The sequence below is a fragment of the Dermacentor albipictus genome, chromosome 1, assembly GCF_038994185.2.
Source record: "Dermacentor albipictus isolate Rhodes 1998 colony chromosome 1, USDA_Dalb.pri_finalv2, whole genome shotgun sequence".
NCBI lineage: Eukaryota > Metazoa > Arthropoda > Arachnida > Ixodida > Ixodidae > Dermacentor > Dermacentor albipictus.
Window position 1 is genome coordinate 142,118,009 of NC_091821.1, and position 18,314 is coordinate 142,136,322.

At 44.5% G+C, this 18,314-nt stretch overlaps 1 protein-coding gene across 3 annotated transcripts in view; it reads right to left on the bottom strand.

Moving 5' to 3' along the window:
• The window catches only part of LOC135900057 (uncharacterized), a 332,823-nt gene that overhangs the window by 103,674 nt on the left and 210,835 nt on the right, over nt 1–18,314 (bottom strand). The gene's annotated exons all lie outside the window — the stretch shown is intronic.

Below are 18,314 nucleotides of genomic sequence, written 5' to 3' on the forward strand. Positions count from 1 at the left end.
GGCTCAGTCTCAGTTCACCTGGCAGATCACTGCAGAAACTGGGGCTGCACACCATATTTTGAAAAAGTGTACGCTCCTGAGGCGCTACTCAGAGCGACGTGCTCGAGAAATACATGAAGCTTTCCTAATACACGAACATAATGATTAAGATGTAAGCGTGCCCTCTGTGTCCCTACATTGCTATGAAATATATATTGTCGCAACGTCAAAAACAGGGGTCGTAGGTAACTATTCAGGAGGCACAGGGGCAGGTCGCCTTTTTAATAAAGAGCGCAACTGCGACTTCCTGACTGCGCCTTGACAAAAACGCTCATGCATACTCGCGTTGTCCTCTTCTTCATCGCAGTACAGGCGCAGCAATATATATATGACAAATGGCCACGTCCTCTGCTATAGAGGTCTTCTGGATAAGAAGCAATACGGGGTAGGATTCCTAATCCATAAGGACATGGCGGGCAACATTGACGAATTCTACAGCATGAATGAGCAGGTAGCACTCGTTGTAATAAAGCTGAATAGGAGGTATAGAATAAAGGTAGTACAAACTTACGCTCCAACTTCCAATCACGTTGATGAAGAAATAGAACAGTTTTATGCAGATGTTCAATTAGCGATGCGAAAAGTGCACACTCAGTACAGTGTAGTCATGGGCGAATTCAATGTAGGCTGGTGAACAAGCAATTGGCAACTACAGCGTCGATTCTAGGAACGCAAGAGGAGAGATGCTGGCAGAGAGAGAGAGAGAGAGGAATATAAGAAGGAAGGGATGTTGACCAGTGAAGAGTCTGGTTGGCTACCCTACGCTAGGCTAAGGGAGAAGGGGAAGAGAGAGAAGGGAGATAGAAGGTGTAGAGACGTGCACGGACAGTACTTGAGTTAAAGACGCGGGCAAAAACCAGACGTTCTGATAGAATTCAAAGAAAGGAATAAGCTGCGAATAATGTACACCTTATTCAAGACGCGTTGGAACAAGAAGTGGACCTGGAAAAGCCCTAATAGTGAAACAATAAATGAAATTGACTTCATATTTTCTATCAATCCCAGCATAGTGCAGGAAGTGTTGGGTAGGGTTATGTGCAGTGATTATAGGTTAGTGAGGGCTAGGGTTCACCTCAATTTGAAGAGAGAAAGAGTGAAATTGGTCAAGAACAGGCCAACCTAGACGCAGTAAGGGGAAAAGAAGACCAATTCCGGTTGGCACTTGCAAACAAATATGCAGCCTTAGAACAGAAAGAAGAAGATGACATAGAGATAACGAATGCAACCGTAACTAGGGTGGCTTCAGAGGCAGCAATTGAAGCGGGAGGTAAGGCACCAAGGCCAACAGTAGGTAAGCTTTCCCAAGTACTAAAGGACTTAATAAAGAATGAAAGAATGAAAGTGTCCAACTCAAGAGATCATATAGAATTCGCGGAACTGTCCAAACTAATCAACAAGGAGAAAATAAGGGATATCCAAAATTATAACGTGAGAAATACTGAGGAAGCAGTAAAAAATGGACGCAGCCTGAAATCAGTGAGAAGGAAACTTGGCATCGGCCAAACCAAGATGTATGCACTGAAAGATACGCAGGGTAATACCATCAGCAATCTCGAAGATACAGTAAAAGCAGCGGAAGAATAATATACTGACCTGCACAGTACCCAAAGCAGCCACGATACCTCCATTCGAAGTAGTAACGAGCAGGTTACAGGGGCTCCTTTTATAACTAGCGATGAAGTTAGAAGGGTCTTGCAAGACATTAAACGGGGGAAAGCGGCAAAAGGAGGTGCACTACCAGTCAATCTAATCAAAGATGCAGGAGACATAATGCTTGAAAAACTGGCGGCCTTTTATAGGAACTGTCTATCGACTTCAAGGGTACGAGAGAACTGGAAGAATGCCAAAATTATACTAATCCACAAAAAGGTAGACGTTAAAGAATTGAAAAATAGTAGGCCCGTTAGCTTACTCCCAGTATTATATAAAAAATTCAACAAGAAATCTTCCAGTAGAACAAGGGCAACACTGGACTTAAGTCAACCAAAGGAAGAGACAGGTTTCAGGAAGGGATACTCTACAATGGATCATGTGATCACACCATGAATCAGGTAATCCAGAAATCCGCAGAGTGCAATCAGCCTCTCTTTATGGCTTTCATAGATTACGAAAAGGCATTTGATTCAGTAGAGATACCAGCATTGATAGAGGCATCACGCAATAAAGGAGTACAGGACGCTTACGTAAATATCTTGGAAAGTATCTACAGAGATTTCACAGTTACCTTAATTTCCCACAAGTAGGAAGATGCCTCTAAAGAAAGGGGTCAGACAAGCATACACAATCTCTCCAATGCTATTCACTGCGTGGTTGGAAGAAGTATTCAATCTATCAAACTGGGAAGGCTTAGTAGTAAGGATCAACGGCGAATATCTCGGCAACCTTCGATTGGCAGATAACATTGTCCTGTTCAGCAACAGCAACAATGCAGACGAGTTACAACAAATGATTGAGGACCTTAAGAGAGAGAGTGCAAAAGTTGGGTTGAAGATTAATATGCAGAAGACAAAGATAATGATAAATAGCCGGGCAAAGGAACAAGAGTTCAGAATCGCCAGTCGGCCTCTAGAGTGTGTGAAGGAGTAGGTTTGCCTAGGTCAATTACTCACAGGGGAGCCTGATCATGAGAACAAAATCTGCAGATGAATAAAAATATGTTGTAGTGTATTCGGCAGGCATTTTCAGATCCTGACTGGAAGCTTACCATTATCATTAAAAGAAAGGTGTACAATCAATGCATCCTACCGGGGCTGACATATGGGGCAAAAACTTAGAGACTGACAAAGAAGCTCGAAAACAAGATAAGGACGACGCAAAGAGCGATGAAACGAAGATTGTTAGGCGTAACATTAAGATACAAGAAGTTAGCAGAGTGGATCAGAGAGCAAACAGGGACAGCCGATATTCTAATTGTCATTAAGAGCAAGAAATGGAGCTGGGCAGGTCATGTAATGCGTAGGTTAGATAACCGGCGGACCATTAGGGATACAGGATGGGTGCCAAGAGAAAGAAAGCGCAGTCGAGGACGGCAGAACACTAGGTGGGGTGATGAAATTAGGAAATTTGCAGGCGCCAGTTGGAATCGATAGGCGCAGGGCAGGGGTAAATGGAGATCGCAGGGAGAGGCCTTCGTCCTGCAGTGGTCATAAAACAGGCTGATATATATATATATATATATATATATATATATATATATATAAACAGCGCTGTGCAGGGCGTCTCTGCTTTCGGCCTGTCCTTCGCGCTGTCCCCCCCCCCCCCCCCCTTGTCATGGACCAACCAGCTCAATTCAGCACGATCGCTGGGATGACATTTGCTTTACATAAATTATACATTGATATTTTATATGATGTAATAATCAACCAAAGCTAACATGCCCCCTACAAGGCACGGAATATAGTTTAATGTAAGTCTGTAAGAAAATTCCATTACTTGTTACAAAAACAAAAAGTGACTATTATGTCCTTGCAAGTAATGGAACACCTTAGTCCACATATTGTTTTGAAAGAATGACTGTAACACTGGGAAATGCGATTATCGATAATATATGCCCCTTATGTACGCGGTACTGGATGACAGTGCCTGTTTAAAGACATTTACGCCTGCTGCGGGAAGTTGCGGTTACGAAATCGCGTTTCAGTGGTTTCCCAGTCGTACTGAAATATTTGCAAATTAACCAACGGACGAATTAGCGAAACTTGTGTGCAAACAAGTTCAGTCCTGACGTTAAAAAACATAGCACATAGACTACAAGTGACAACATGCTCTGGGGTATGGTTCAATGAATGGGTGGAAAGATTCATACTTTATACTGTAGACCCTGAATGAAGTTCTATGAATATGTGAAGTCACCACGAAGTGTCGGAACCTTATTTGGCTATTTTCGCCTTACTACATTACTACATTTGCCTTACATTACCTGGTTTATGCATCTTGGGCAGCAGGGCAGCTTTCACCTGCTGTCCAAGATACATAAACCTGGTAAGCCGCGCCGTCCCATTGTATCCGGCATCAGAACAGTCACAGAATACATCTCTCGTTACGTCGACAGTCTAATCAAATTTATTCCAGCCACATTTAATTATTTCATTAAGGATACTAATGCTTTTCTTAATGACATAATAGACCTAACCATTCCCGAAGGCCCGCTTCTCGTGACGATGAATGTCACTTCCCTCTACACTAATATTCCCCACAGGGATGGCATTCAGGCTGTCTTGAAATCCTATGGACACTTCCAGTGTAATAACCCGATTGATAGCTCAACCCTCGAGGTTCTGCTTAAGTTAGTTCTCAAGTTTAACAACTTCGAATTTAATAATTCTCATTATGTACAAATTAGTGGAACATCAATGGGAACTGAAATAGGCCCTAACTATGCAAACGTCTTCATGGGAGTGCTCGAAGACGCGTTCCTTAATAGTGTACGACTAAAACCTATCTACTTTAAACGCTACATCGACGATATATCTTGTATTTGGACGCATAGCGAAACAGAACTCCTAAACTTCATTGCGGCATTCAACCAGGCACACCCCGCTATCAAATTCACACATCATTACTCACCGTCATCTGTAGACTTCCTTGACGTCACGATTACCATTGCCGATGGACGCCTAATCACAAAACTCTACAAAAAGCCAACTGATAATCATCAATTTCTTCATTTTAAAAGCAGCCACGTGCGTCATTGCAAGAGTGCGATTCCATATAGCCAGGCACAGCGCTTTAAGCGCATATGTTCCGAAGAAGACGATTTTAATTCTTGTTGCCAGGAACTCAAAAAGAAACTTCTCAACCGTAAATATCCAGAGAAGATGATCGATGACGCGATACACCCAGCGGCAGGAAGGCAGAAACAAGTCCAGTGGCCCCAAGTCGGCTAATTTGATTCTCACGCATTCCGCATCTAACCCTGAGGTATCAGGCGTACTCAGCAAACACTATAACATTCTCACCCAAAGCGACCGGTTAAAAGCCATTTTTCCTAAGCCACCTCGTGTCGTGTATAGACGTTCGAAAAACATAGGTGACATACTAACGTCTTCAAAAATCGCCACTTCTGAACCGACCGGTTGCAGCCGCTGCAATAAACCACGTTGCAAAGTCTGCGCTCATATAACGCCTACATTGACTGCCACGAGCACAGCCAGCCAATTCATGTTCACTATGAAAGGCAGTTTCAACTGTGATTCATATAACGTAGTGTACTTGCTCGAGTGCGGCACTTGCCACTAGCAATACATAGGCCAGACTGAAACACCTTTCAGGATCCGTTTTAACAACCACAGGTCGCATACCAAATCTCAACCAAATCTACAACTCTCGAAACATGTTAACATGCCGGGCCACTCATTTAATAATCTCAAAGTAACAATACTCGAATCTGGATTCCGCACCAACCATGACCGCGAGCTTCGCGAATCTTACCTGATTCCCAAATTTAGCACTGTTTCGTCCAGAATAAATGAAAACAAAGGAAAACTAACCTGTCTAACTTTAGATTGATCACGAACATACACTTCCCACACAGTGTACACACACGATTTCAGAGCTTTTTTCTGTCTTTTTTTTACCTGTGGCTTTTTTGACGTATTGGCTGTGGCTCCAAGTTGTACGCTTAACATCTCAATTTTTACATAATTCGAGGTTGCACTTAGAGGTGCCATGTGCTAAACATCACGCCTTTGTATCTGCATGTGTAAGTCATTTTGTTTTTACTACACATAATCATGGTAACCGCTGGCACCTACTTGAGAGTCATGTTTCTATGTATTGTATCGTGAACACATCTACAATTCATTTTTTGTATATGCCAAAATGCGTGTCATTGATAATCATTTATATAGCGCAATGATAACGAATTAAGATGCGCAGTGTATGGTCTAGTCAGAGTAGATAGCGCGCCCTCTGCTCGTGATACGGTGCCTTTAAAGCTGTGTATGTGTCGTACATCCGTTACTCTACTCTGACGAAGGCTGGTCCAGCAGCCGAAAACGTTAAGTAGTCTTCAAGTTCGCCGTCTCTTTCCTGTATATATATATATATATATATATATATATATATATATATATATATATTAGAAAGCGAGAAAATGCAAATAACCTGGAGTTTATTTTGATTACAACGTAATCAGTGAAAGGGAGAACAGATTTTTCATCGACAGGGAGGTTCAGAAGTTTAAGGGATGTCGCATCTAAATATAAAAAAAAGAAGAAGGGGGGGGGCGTATTCACAAAACCCTCTTACGCTGGAAGTGCCCGTAAGAAAGATTTCCAGCATATCCTGATGCTGGGCATATTGTTGGCGAAGGCGGCCAGTCAATAGAAAATATCAGTTACAAGAAAGAACCTTTATGCATTCGACCACAGTATATTTCCGGAGCTTGGGCACGCTGCTTGGATTTCAAATTTGCTATTGCTATATGCACAGTGCACACGACAACACAGCGCTGTACTGTTTTAATGACTGATGACTGATGATGGGAGTGAATGACTTCAGGCAGAAACTGGGCTGATGTTTGACTTTTTCAAAGAAACCACATTGCTGTAAACTTTTGACCCTGCCAGTCAAACGGGTGGTGCACTGTATGGTATGAGCCTACGAGCGATGCCGTATTTTAATTCGGACTACCTTGGGTTCTTTACTCCAGAATCACGTATAACTTTACTCATGCTTCTGGTCTGCAGGTGATCCTGTGATCGTGTGCTCAGAAAAAGAAAACCCCAGTGCTGAGCCCCTGCGAATAGTATTGATTGATTGACGGGGTTAACATCCCAAGGCATCGCTGAGGCTATGAGAGACGCTGCAGTGGAGGGCTTCGGATTAATTTTGACCATCTGGATTCTTTAACGTGCACCTTAGCGTAAGTACACTAGTGTTTTTACATTTCTTTCCCGGTGAAATCCGACCACCGCGACCTCTTGGCCAGCAGCAGAACGCCACCGCCACCGAGCTACTGAGGCGGGTCCCTGTTACTAGCACCTAGAAGACTTAAAAGAAAGCAATAAGTAAAAAAAAAATCACTGACGATTACGATACCCCCAATGCTAAATTTGAGCGCAGCTCTATACGTGTTTTCATTTCGCAATATAATGAGGCAAATAATTTGAGAGATCGTCGAAAATCTGATCTGCGGGTGAAGCGCGTCGGCTTTTATACATGACTCGTCGGAGGTTCCAGTGCAATCGCTGGTGTCGCGCGGATTCCAGAAAGTACACACAATTCACGTCGCGCATACAATCAGGTTACAAAACAATTGCAAACCATGACGATCGAAGCAAGCGCGAACGAGAGCTGACGCGAGCAGACGATAGCAGGAAACTAACGGTCTGGCTGAGACCAGATACGAGTACGCATCGAGAGGTCGGGTGGGTCCGCATGACACCATCTTCCCGCGCGAGCGTCTTTGAAGGGGCTACTCTCATTGGTCTCTGCCGTCTGCGGCTCGTGTCTTTCATCCCCCGCTCCTCATTCGCTCTTTCATCTTTCGCTGTGCTCGTTCGCTCGGATACGCCGCCTCCGTTGATACCGACGCTCGCCGTAGGAACGGGCGCCTAAGCTCTGCGCTATAAAGCATACAACGCAAGACTGATTTACCTGTGCTTGTAACGATGCAAGAAATTGCCTTCCTGAAACTAATTTTCCTGGCCGGGCACTGTCCATGTAAATCATGTAAAAAACAGTTAATGAAAAGCAATCAATCGAGACCTTGGTGCTATTTTAGTGATACGAATATTTTACTACTGAAGCTTTCTCGTCCAAATGAGATGAAGCAAAGCGGTGAATTGACGTCCAATTCATTACTTCCTAAGGCATATTGCTGAAGCTATGGCAGGGCGAGAGAGAGAGAGAGCGGAGTGGTTATGTACGACTGAAGAGAAGTCGACAGCCAAGAAAGGCGATCACTCCAGCCTTTTGAAGGAATTAGCGTAAAGTCATACCTTTGTATAAATGGGAGGAGATGATGATGGGAAGTGGATGAAATAGAGGAAACACGAGACGGTCTCGTTGCTCTTGCTTCTTCGCTTTGACTAGCAGTGATGATTTCGCTGTCTGTGTCGACTTTCAGTTCGCATGCTATCACGGAAAAGGAGCGAAGAAGGCGATAGGAAGAAATAAAAATATGAAAGAAAAAAACAATCAAGGGTAGCTCCTGTTTGATGCAGTGTAGAGTGCGAAGGATTTGAAGGGATCAGAATGCGAAATAATTAGATATTCGTAAGGCGCAAACGCAAATGGAAGTCCGAAATAGTAGTTCTTCGCGATACCGAATTGTTGATCGAATAGGTATTCTGGAACTCAATCAAATTCGACTTCATATTTTAGAATTCTCACCATGACTCCCTTGTGCACACTTGGCTATTATAGTAGTTCGTTCTTCTTTTTTTATAGAAGATGAACCAGCGAAGGTGGGAGGCGGACACGCAGTAGCGGCGGCGCAGTAGAGCAGATGGAGTGAGAAAGCGCATTCCTTTTAATTAAAATAAGTGGAAGTACATATGCTCCACTGCAAGTGACACGTCCACAGTACCGTTTGGTACTCCTATTTGTCATATTCTTTCTTTATACGACCGTACGAACACGATCAATTGGATCGATATGATTTCGGCAGGGTGCTTTCTGGCACCTGCCAAGCATCGACTTCGCAAATATCCCTCAAGTTTGTCAGTGTTTGGCATACTAGGGAGTTTGCTAAAAAAAGAATTCCGTAAAGGAAGTATCGAAATCGAGCTTTCATGTGCCGGGTTCCACAATTCTTAAACAATAGCGGCGAAAACAACACTTCAACTCTTTGCACATGTTCTGGAGTGGCCGTTGTTTTGATTATAACATTCCAGTAATGGTGAGTGTAAATTCATTTTTCTCCACAGTGGGTCGCTTTTATTTATTGTGGTTTCAACAGTGTATGTAAAACGCATTTTGAGAAATTATTGAAGTTGGGGTTTTCGCTCAGGCTAGAACACTTAGTCGATTTCAGCCTGGTCTTCCGCAGAAAATTCACTGGTGGTTTGACATCCTACTACATTAAAACAGCTTGTCTAAATCGCTGCATACTTTATTATAGCCAGTGACAGGTGAGAAATGCTGCAAAAGCTGCTTACAGAAAAAAAGTATGCAGTGCCTGCTTTCCGTTCTTCCACGCCCTCAGAAAGCAGCCACTCATAAATCCCGCAAGTACTACATGGAGGCACCCAAGTGATTCAAGTGATTCAGCAACAGACCCACACGGTGCTGTCGCGCTCCACATATACGAAAAGCCGCCATCGGAAGGTGTGGTAGCGATGAAGACAGCTCCGAGCGTAAACACAAGTTTGGTATTGCGGATACACTGAAAAAAAAAATGAAGAAGGGCTCGCCTAATGTTCAGAGAACCCTCCTCGCGCACAACTTAGAAGGTGCAGCGCAAAGGTTGCGTCTTATCTACCTATAGACAAGTGTATCCTTTGCATCTCACGATCACCATCTTCACCCCAAGGTTACAGGACACCCGAGTGCCTGAGCAAAGCTGAGGCGGAAACGTGCATATAGTAAGGAATGGACGAAGTGATCCACTGGCGCATGTACTCGCGCTGCCTCTGAGGAGAGTTTGCCGCTGCATTCTTCCCCTGTTGATGGCTATCGGAATACCGGGCACAGCACGTGCAGGATATGGCGCTAGTTCAATCTGCAGGTATAGGCGAGCTTGGCGTTCAGTGAGAAGCTGACCAAGAGCCTTTATTCGAGTACGAGGAAGGTAGTGGATGCTTTCCAGCCATGAAGCTTCAAAAGCTTCAAAAATGCAGAAAGAAGAGAAAGAAAAACGGAGACGAACTACAGGACGTGAAAGAAACTCTTCCCACACAATACATTTAAGGAGATATGGCTTTCCGTTTAACGACAGACCACATATCGGTTAACGTCAGTTTCGTCAAAATCTACATTTAGTAATTTTATTTAAGTCCAATTTATGTAAACTGTAAACATCGGCAAGCATGCGTATAATATATTATGTATAACGTACATTTCAGATTGGTTTCGTAAACATTGAGTGCTTTATAGTGAAAATCACCAATCATTATTTCTATTCATGCTTGATGAATTTCTGCTATAAATTGAAGCTTAGAAATTCTATTGAAAAACCTTTCGTAATAGCTAGTTCTCAAGTGATCGCATTCGAATTCTCAGCGTTTGAAATGTCAACCTATGATGTTCAAGCTCACTGACCCAGCATCGCGTTCTGGAAAGCGAACCACACGCCAACGACGTTATCACCGCAGAAAGAAAGAAGGTATTGTCCTGCCATGTAACTAGACACTAATTTTTTTTTCGTGAATGTGCCATGTCTCGCCTCCTCTACGAGCCTGCTTGAGTTGACTCGGCTAGTCTCGCAGTGGCACAGTATAGCACGCAAGGAATCTCGGAAAGACAGGACTCACTCCATTTTAATGCACTGATGGGCAGTTGTTTGAATAATTACAAGAAAGCGGCACCATTTCCGCCATGAGGCAAGCCATGGTTCAGGCGAGAAGGTGAAGCAGTGGAACCACATGCACTATCCTCGCAGCACTACCATACATTTCTCACCTGGTAAAACCCCACCAGTAGGTACAATGGTTTGATTCACTAGGCATGCCGAGAAGAATATTTGTAACCTGCAACTCGGCTGTTAAACAATTCATACACGCTGCAATGTCTTGGCATACACAACTGTGGCATGATATTTGTACCAGAGCACATGATAAAAGAGCCTGCACTTCTCGAAACTAGCCTAAGTGTGCCAACTGTAGTAAAAATCACGCGGCATCATACAAGGCATGTCCCAAAAGTCCGCGCAGTCCGTTTAAGAAATAACTTCACAAACTTTTAGGTATGCCACTGTGGTCACCTTCAAATTGCTGATTAGACACAATATACTGGTTTCACATCTTCTTTCACTGCTGGAAGCATGCTTGGAAGTCATCTTTTGTTAAGCACTTCAGCAGCGATGTCGCTTCCTTTTGAATTGTCAAATCCTGGAAATGCCACCCTTGGAGCACCAGTTTGCCTTTGGGGGAAAGAAAAAGTTGCAGGGGGCTAAAACAGGCGATTAGGGAGGATGTTCCTCCATAGTGATGGCATTGCCAGCCAGAACCACAAGGACTATCAACGCCTCAGAGTTCGCAGGGGTATTGTCGTAGTACGGAAACCAATGCTCCCATTTTGACAAATTTGGTGCAACGCAGCGCACACGATCGCTCAGACGCCACAGGACCTCCACATAGAAAGCTGCACTGAGAGTCTGACCTTAGGTACAAATTCGTGATGCACAATTCCATGGTAGTAAAGAATCGCAATCAAGATGACTGATTTTCGCGCTTTTGGTTATTTCGCGCTTTTTCTTTGTCTTTGCTCAGTTTTCTCCTTCCGCTCTTTGCTCGGTGACTTCAGCTTGGTGTCGTATTCGTAAATCCAAATTTCGTCACCGGTGACGACCCTTCGCAATAATTCATCGCTGTCACCCGAAGTTCTTCAATCAATGTAACGTTATTTTCAGCACGCAACATTTCCTCAGGAGTCAGCACTTTCGGCACCATCTTGACGCATACCTATTGCATTTTCAAATTTCAGTCAAAGCCTCGTTGCCAAACCAAATTCTCCTGATATCATGCTAACTGTCATTCGGTGGTCACTGAGCGCAAGAGAACCCACACAATCGATGTTTTCGTTGCGACATGTTCTGCATGTTGATATTCAAACTTGGATAAGATTTTAGCGGCAGCAGACACGCACACAACGCAGACGTATACGCCACGATTCCCTACGTGGTGTCTGAGTCTCTCTTTTGTCCTTGCCTGCTGTTGCTAAAATGTTATCCGATGCTTTTATCATCGCACGAGGTGGAAGCGCATCCTAATCTTACAATGTACTTAGTGTCTTTACGGTATTCCCCAAAGCGTTGGACCCACACGAACACAGTTCTTCCGTTTAGTATCCATTCCTCAAACTTTTGCAAAACTTCATGAATATCTGCACCATTTATGCCAAATTAACAAGAAATTTGTTCAATATGTTACTTGATCCCCGTAGCGGTAAAGAATAAGAATGCGTTTCACAAACGTTCACGTATAATTTTGCCTTGTCATACAACTATGCGGTGTGTGCTAGACGTCGATCGGTTCCTTTCGCGTAGAAAGAGCGAGAGAGAGCGGCATCACTACACCCTCTCCCATTTTTTCGATGACCCACTGCATGAACTTCTCGAACAGCCCTCCTATGCCGGATGTCTTAACGCCAAGAAGCTTCGAGTCAGAGGTGACAAGGAATCTTGCATAGTCATGCTCCGAGAAAGGACTGCCTCCTCCGAATCAGGATGCAGTGAATCCCGTCGACGTAGCTCCTCGATTCTAGCTCTAGAAATCAAATGCAATGGAGGCTAAGGGATTGCAGGAACAGAAAAACAAACCAAGACAGAAAGACAGTCGAGCAAAGACATCTGCAAGCCGATGCTTATCGCCTGGTTTTCACTGTTCTAAGACTGCGTAGTCAGTCAGATTCGGCCGGAATCATCTCAACAAGAGAGGGTGAACCCCTCTCTTCGTTAAGCGTTGAAAGCAATTCGGTATGTTTTTCACTCTGCGAAAACGTTCTCGATATGAGCGTTGTTATAATGTGTAAATGCACGCACTACAGTGATAACTTGCCGCAAATCATAATGGTTCGTCGAATTAATAAGTGCTTTGGAAGTTCGCTCAGTGGAACGCCAGCGGCATTCGATATATCACGGCACACTTCAGGGATTTCGTTTCGCAGTGTAGCTTTACTGGGCAATTTTCAAACTACATCACCTACACATCATTATGCTCTTTGATTCATAGCAGAGCTTTAGGTATCAAGCGCTACGTCCCTTCTTGCCTTGCGTTCTTCGCCCATTCCCGTATGCTGGAGTTCATAGCCTGTAAAATTCAATTCAAGAAGCTGTCAAGACCATAAGTTGCCCTAAAGTAAAAGCTACATCAGGAATCAGATTTGTCCTTCCTGCATTTATTTGAAAGATCATGAGGACCAGTCCTGACTTGTAGTGATTTGATCACCTTGGAGAATAGCCAAACGGATTCTCGAGATGGGTCTTTGGAAAAAAATCACCACCCAAGCACTGCGTACAGATGGTTAACCAGCGAACCTGGAACGTGCGACCCCGATGTTTATCATGGGGTTAATCCCGACGGTTCGTTAAACGTCGGCTTGGTAGGCTGATGGATATTCAATACGCCGTTGCTGCTTGCGCTCAGTTGCATGAACCTCTTCTTGTGCCCGGGCTGCAGCATCGGCACGGCGTAGACGAGCTCGTTCACGGGTCTGCTCGCAGCGTTGCTGATCTAAAGCTTCGTGATCCGCCGTGTATGCTCAGTGGCTATGGCATTGGGCTGCTCAGCACGAGGTCGCGGGATCAAATCCCGGCCACGGCGGCCGCATTTCGATGGGGGTGAAATGCGAAAACACCCGTGTACTTAGATTTAGGTGCACGTTAAAGACCCCCAGGTGGTCAAAATTTCCGGAGTCCCCCACTACGGCGTGCCTCATAATCAGAAAGTGGTTTAGGCACGTAAAGCCCCGTAATTTTTTTTTTAAGCTTCGTGCCCCTCAGGAGTATGTATGACGTGCAGCCTACCCATTTCGGAGCCGGAGAGAAGCTACTGCGTGCGCGCTCGGCTGCGACAGAGACCAATGACGTCACTGCTGGCGCAGCTAATCCAACACCATCTAGATAACACAAGGCCTTTTCCCTCCGATCCATGACGTCACGTTACCTGGCCTGTCTGCCATAGAATCTAATGGGGATGCTCCGGAGTTGGTAACATGGATTTTGACGTCACCGCTTTCATCACGCCAGCCTTGTGAGTGGAAATTTCGGGCCAGGTTGCACGACGTTATAGGCCGGAGTAAGCAGGCCTTGTGCCATCTAGGTGGTGTTGGCTAATAGCATGCCTTTTTTTCTCTCTCTTTTTTTTCCGCTCATGCGCATGGGGTTGCGCCGGAGGAGTTTTCAGCGTACAGGCGACCGACGGACGGACGGACGAACGAATCGGCTAGACATATGCGGCTTCGCTGTAAAGAAACGCCTAGACACCTAAGTACTTCTTATGATTTGTGAATGCGAAAGCATTAATGTCCACTTGAACGCCGCTAAGCAGTCCTTCGAATTATGAACTCTTCACAGGCAAGCCAGCGCGTTGAGACGCTGGGCCAACGCCTCTTAGATAACACAAATCCGGCACATTTTAATCCGTAACGTCATGCTACCTTGCCCGGCTGCCTTAGAATCTATTGGAAGGCTCCCGAGTGAGCCGCGGTAATTGTGACGTCCCCGCTTTCGTCACACCGGGCTTGGCAATGGGGATTTCTGTTCAAGCATCATGATGCGATAATGTAGAGCGCACAGGCCGGCTGTCTAAGAGGCGCTGGTTTAGCCCAGTGGGTAAGGAACTCGGCTTCTGAGCGTGGTACGTTGGTTCGAAACTCCCTGCCGCCAACGCTTTTCTTTTCGAATTTATTCGGTTTTTTAAACGTTAAGTTATTTATATCGATTGCCGAGACGAAGTTAGAAAGCAGGCAAAAACTCGCGCAGGCAAAGAACGCGCGGATAGCACAGGCTAGTCAGAGCGAAGGTGACGTGCCGCCATGGCGATGCGATCTCCCCTCACGCAACACATGGCGCGCCAGCGCACCAGCAGGTGTTCCCTTTCGCCCGCTCTGCTCTGTCGACGCCCCCTCGCGACGTGGCGTCGCAGCCAATGGGAATTTAGGTATCGTTTCGCTGCTGCAGACGCCGGCTTTTTCACTCAATGGGCCATTTGAAGCTTTCGCATCAATATACAGCGTTTAAGCTAACTTGGGCCAACTGTTAAAAAAACGAAACATAGGCACTACGGGTGTCTATTTGCCGCAGTATTGCTCTCTGCCATATGGAGCACGTTATGGTATTATTTTCACCCCGCCAAGCTGGGTAATTAACAAAGACTGCTTAATTCACTTTTTTAAATATTAACACTAGCGAAGGTTCGTCAATGCAAAGTTGTAGCGCTTGTTCAGAAACATCGGATTATTTCATCTATGCTAACTACCCAGTTAATTATTTTTCAGCCTTTATTTAAAGTGCGCGAAAATGAAAAAAAAAATATCACGTGACTGCCGGCTACAGCGCCGCACTTTTAGTGCCCTCAAATGTAAGCTGTACGAATTGGCAAAAGCTTCTCCGCGCACAGCGATCGATTGAACTGGCTGTCTGTGACTGCGATGGGCGTTAAGTGACAAAAGGGGCGTGCCGTTTTAAGAAAGTCTTCAACAAAAAAGTGCCGCCGCGTGCGAATGTGATATGGGAACGGAGGCAGCATTTGGGCAAGCTCAGGCATTTTTTTTCTGTTCTTTTCGGACCAATAAAGAAAGAGGATGGAGTGGGCGAGGCTGACAGTGTGATGAAAGACGGAGATAAAAGCCAGGCTGCCTCCGGTCCATCGCGGTCCATCGCAGTCCATCGCAGTCACCGACAGCCTGTTCAATCTATCTCAGTGCGCGGAGCAGTCTTTGCTAATTCGTTCAACTTACGTTTGATGGCACTAAAAGCGCGGCGCGTTAGCCGGAAGTGATGTGGTATTTTTTAAATTTCGTAAACTGTAAAGAAAGGCTTAAAAAAAACTAAACAGGGCAGTTATTTTAGCATAGATGAAGTAATCCGATGTTTCTGAACAAGCGCTACAATTTTTGTATTGAAGGTCTTTCGCTAGTGTTAGTATTTAAAAAGTTATTAAGCAATCATTATTAATTAGCCAGCTTGGCGGACTGAAAAAAATATCATGACGCGCTCGATACTGCTGAGAACAATACTGCGGCAATTCGACATGCGTAGCGCCTACGCTTCGTTTTTTAGCTCTTGGCCCTAGTATGCTGAAACACCCTGTAGAGAGATATGGCAGTGTGGTGATCAGTGGCAGTTCTGCCACACATTTACGAGGGCTATACGCCAGTTGTCTACTCTGCCCCTTGTGCACTGTGGGGGTTGGCGCGTAGATTATGAGACAACGGCCGTGAGTTTGTAGCGATGCCTTCTGCAATGGTATTCCTTTCGCAGCACCGTCAGTGGTCAGAGCGACGCTCCACCCGTGTTATCCATGGGATCAGCTGGCCGTGAACGGTGGATGATTGGAGTGGCAAATAATCGAGTAGGAGACATCGCTTTGATATCACGGGCATGTTGTAGCAACCCCTAATTCGTTCTCATTGAGCGCCTTGAATTACATGCGGCAGGAGTTACTGGGTTTCTTAAACGAACTTATTTGCATCCTTTTTTGCGAATGAAATTCTTCAAAACTGGAAGCAGTAGAACGCTTGGAGGTCTCCATGTCATCTGGAGTCACCAGCAACTCCTGTGCTATGCCAGAAACATATTTAAAATACCTCAAACAAAGACATCCACTATCCTCGACATCTTCAACAAGTTGTAGGAGAAAGTACTTGCACGTGTCCGAGGATTGCTAACGCTGTGCCCCTTGAAAATAGCCGCTGTCGCTTGGCTCTTCCCTCCGGTCAGTCTAATCAGCGGTGTTCTTTAAGTGAACAGAATTTGTATACGTCTGTGCTGGTAAATAGACTCCAGCAAAGGCCTTGCAGTTTAAATGGCTGGTTTTAGAAAGCGGAGGTGCACAATCAATTTCTTCTTTGAGTTTGTTTAAACATACTGGCTGTTTCAGCGAATACTAAAAAATTCTTAAATATTGCCTGTGGTGGATAGCACAATTCTAGACCTTGAGCGGGTGGACTAGTAGATGCGGACATTACTTGCGCGATAAATTAAAACGCATAATCGACTAGTTAACAAAATTGCATTAATTAAGTTCTGAAATAATTGTTTTATGACACGTATTGCAATTTACAAATTGTAGACGATGAAACTGGAAGGCATATCCAGTTGGGAAAAAAATGTGTAGATGACACTATTTTCGAGCTATGTGCCATCAAACTTGCGGTAAAAACGCACTGTCATTCCACTTACTTTATTAACGAAGTGTCGTTTTATGCATTGAAGCCCTAAAGTAACTGGACCGACAATGTATTTCTTCGCGAAGTTTGGGAATTAATATCTCGAAACTGGTTTCATACTCCGAATTTGTTCCAAGTGGATCCGCCTTACGAAATCCAGGGCTAGAATTTGTAACTTGCAATATGTGCTGTAAGGTAATTAGCTAAAAACTTAATTTTGCTTCTTTGATAATTAGTTGATTATGCATTTCAATTTATCGTGTAAGTAATGTCCTCCTCTTCGACTAGACCAGCTGAAGGACTAAAATTGGGCTATCTGCCACAGGCTATTTTCAAGAACTTTTGAAAGTGTTCACTGAAACACCCGGTATATGAGATGTAGGAACATTGCTGTTGCGGTATTAACAGATGTGAAAAAAGCATTCCACTTCGTCAGTCGCCTCTCTGTTCTACATGGGTTTACATCGCTGTAAGTGCCTGGCTAGCTCATCTAATCGATAACTGACTTTTTGAAAGGCAGGAAAATAGGTATTTGTGGATACTAGTGAGCGAAAAAGTGATGCCTGCACCTTAAACAAAGGAGTCCCGCAGGAGATATGTTTAGTCCACCTGGTAGGTATTGCAGCAAGGTAGAAGGATGGTCGTGTTGGAAAGGATGCATATTTATTAATCAGCGGGAAAACAACTGAAGACACAGAGTTACAAGGACGTAGGACGAGCGCTGTCTAACAACTCAAATTTATTGAACAAGATGCTCGAAAAAGAAAACACAAATAAACTAACTACTTGCGTGTGCAGTAAATATAAGTAATGTGGAAATAGCTACTGAGCAAGTGCGTTCCACAATCTAGCAAAACGACCGATGGCTCAGATACACAATCATCGCGTAACCTTTCTATATGGAAGGCTTCAGCAAGTTCACGAGCCCTAGTAGTAGATTTGCTGTCATGCCATATGCTCATAGACTGTCCCATCGTGTTAAGGAGCTAGCTAAAGCTTTTGACGTGGATGTTTTTTTTTCTTGGCTAAGCGCAAAATAGGTAAGGCTTGTGCTGCGATTGAGAGAAACGCAGGTGAATCAACTGTTGCTGGTTGCTCGGTGAATCATTGCAAACCCTCCGTTTCCAACGCCGTAGGCGTAGTTATTGAATTCCTCTCCCTTGCGGAAAAATCAACACTGGGCACACGGGCAACTGCATGAATGAGCGCCTGCGTCAGCATAAGAATACTTTAAAAGGAACGCCGACCTCTCATCTTTCAGAGCATTGCAGATCTTGTGG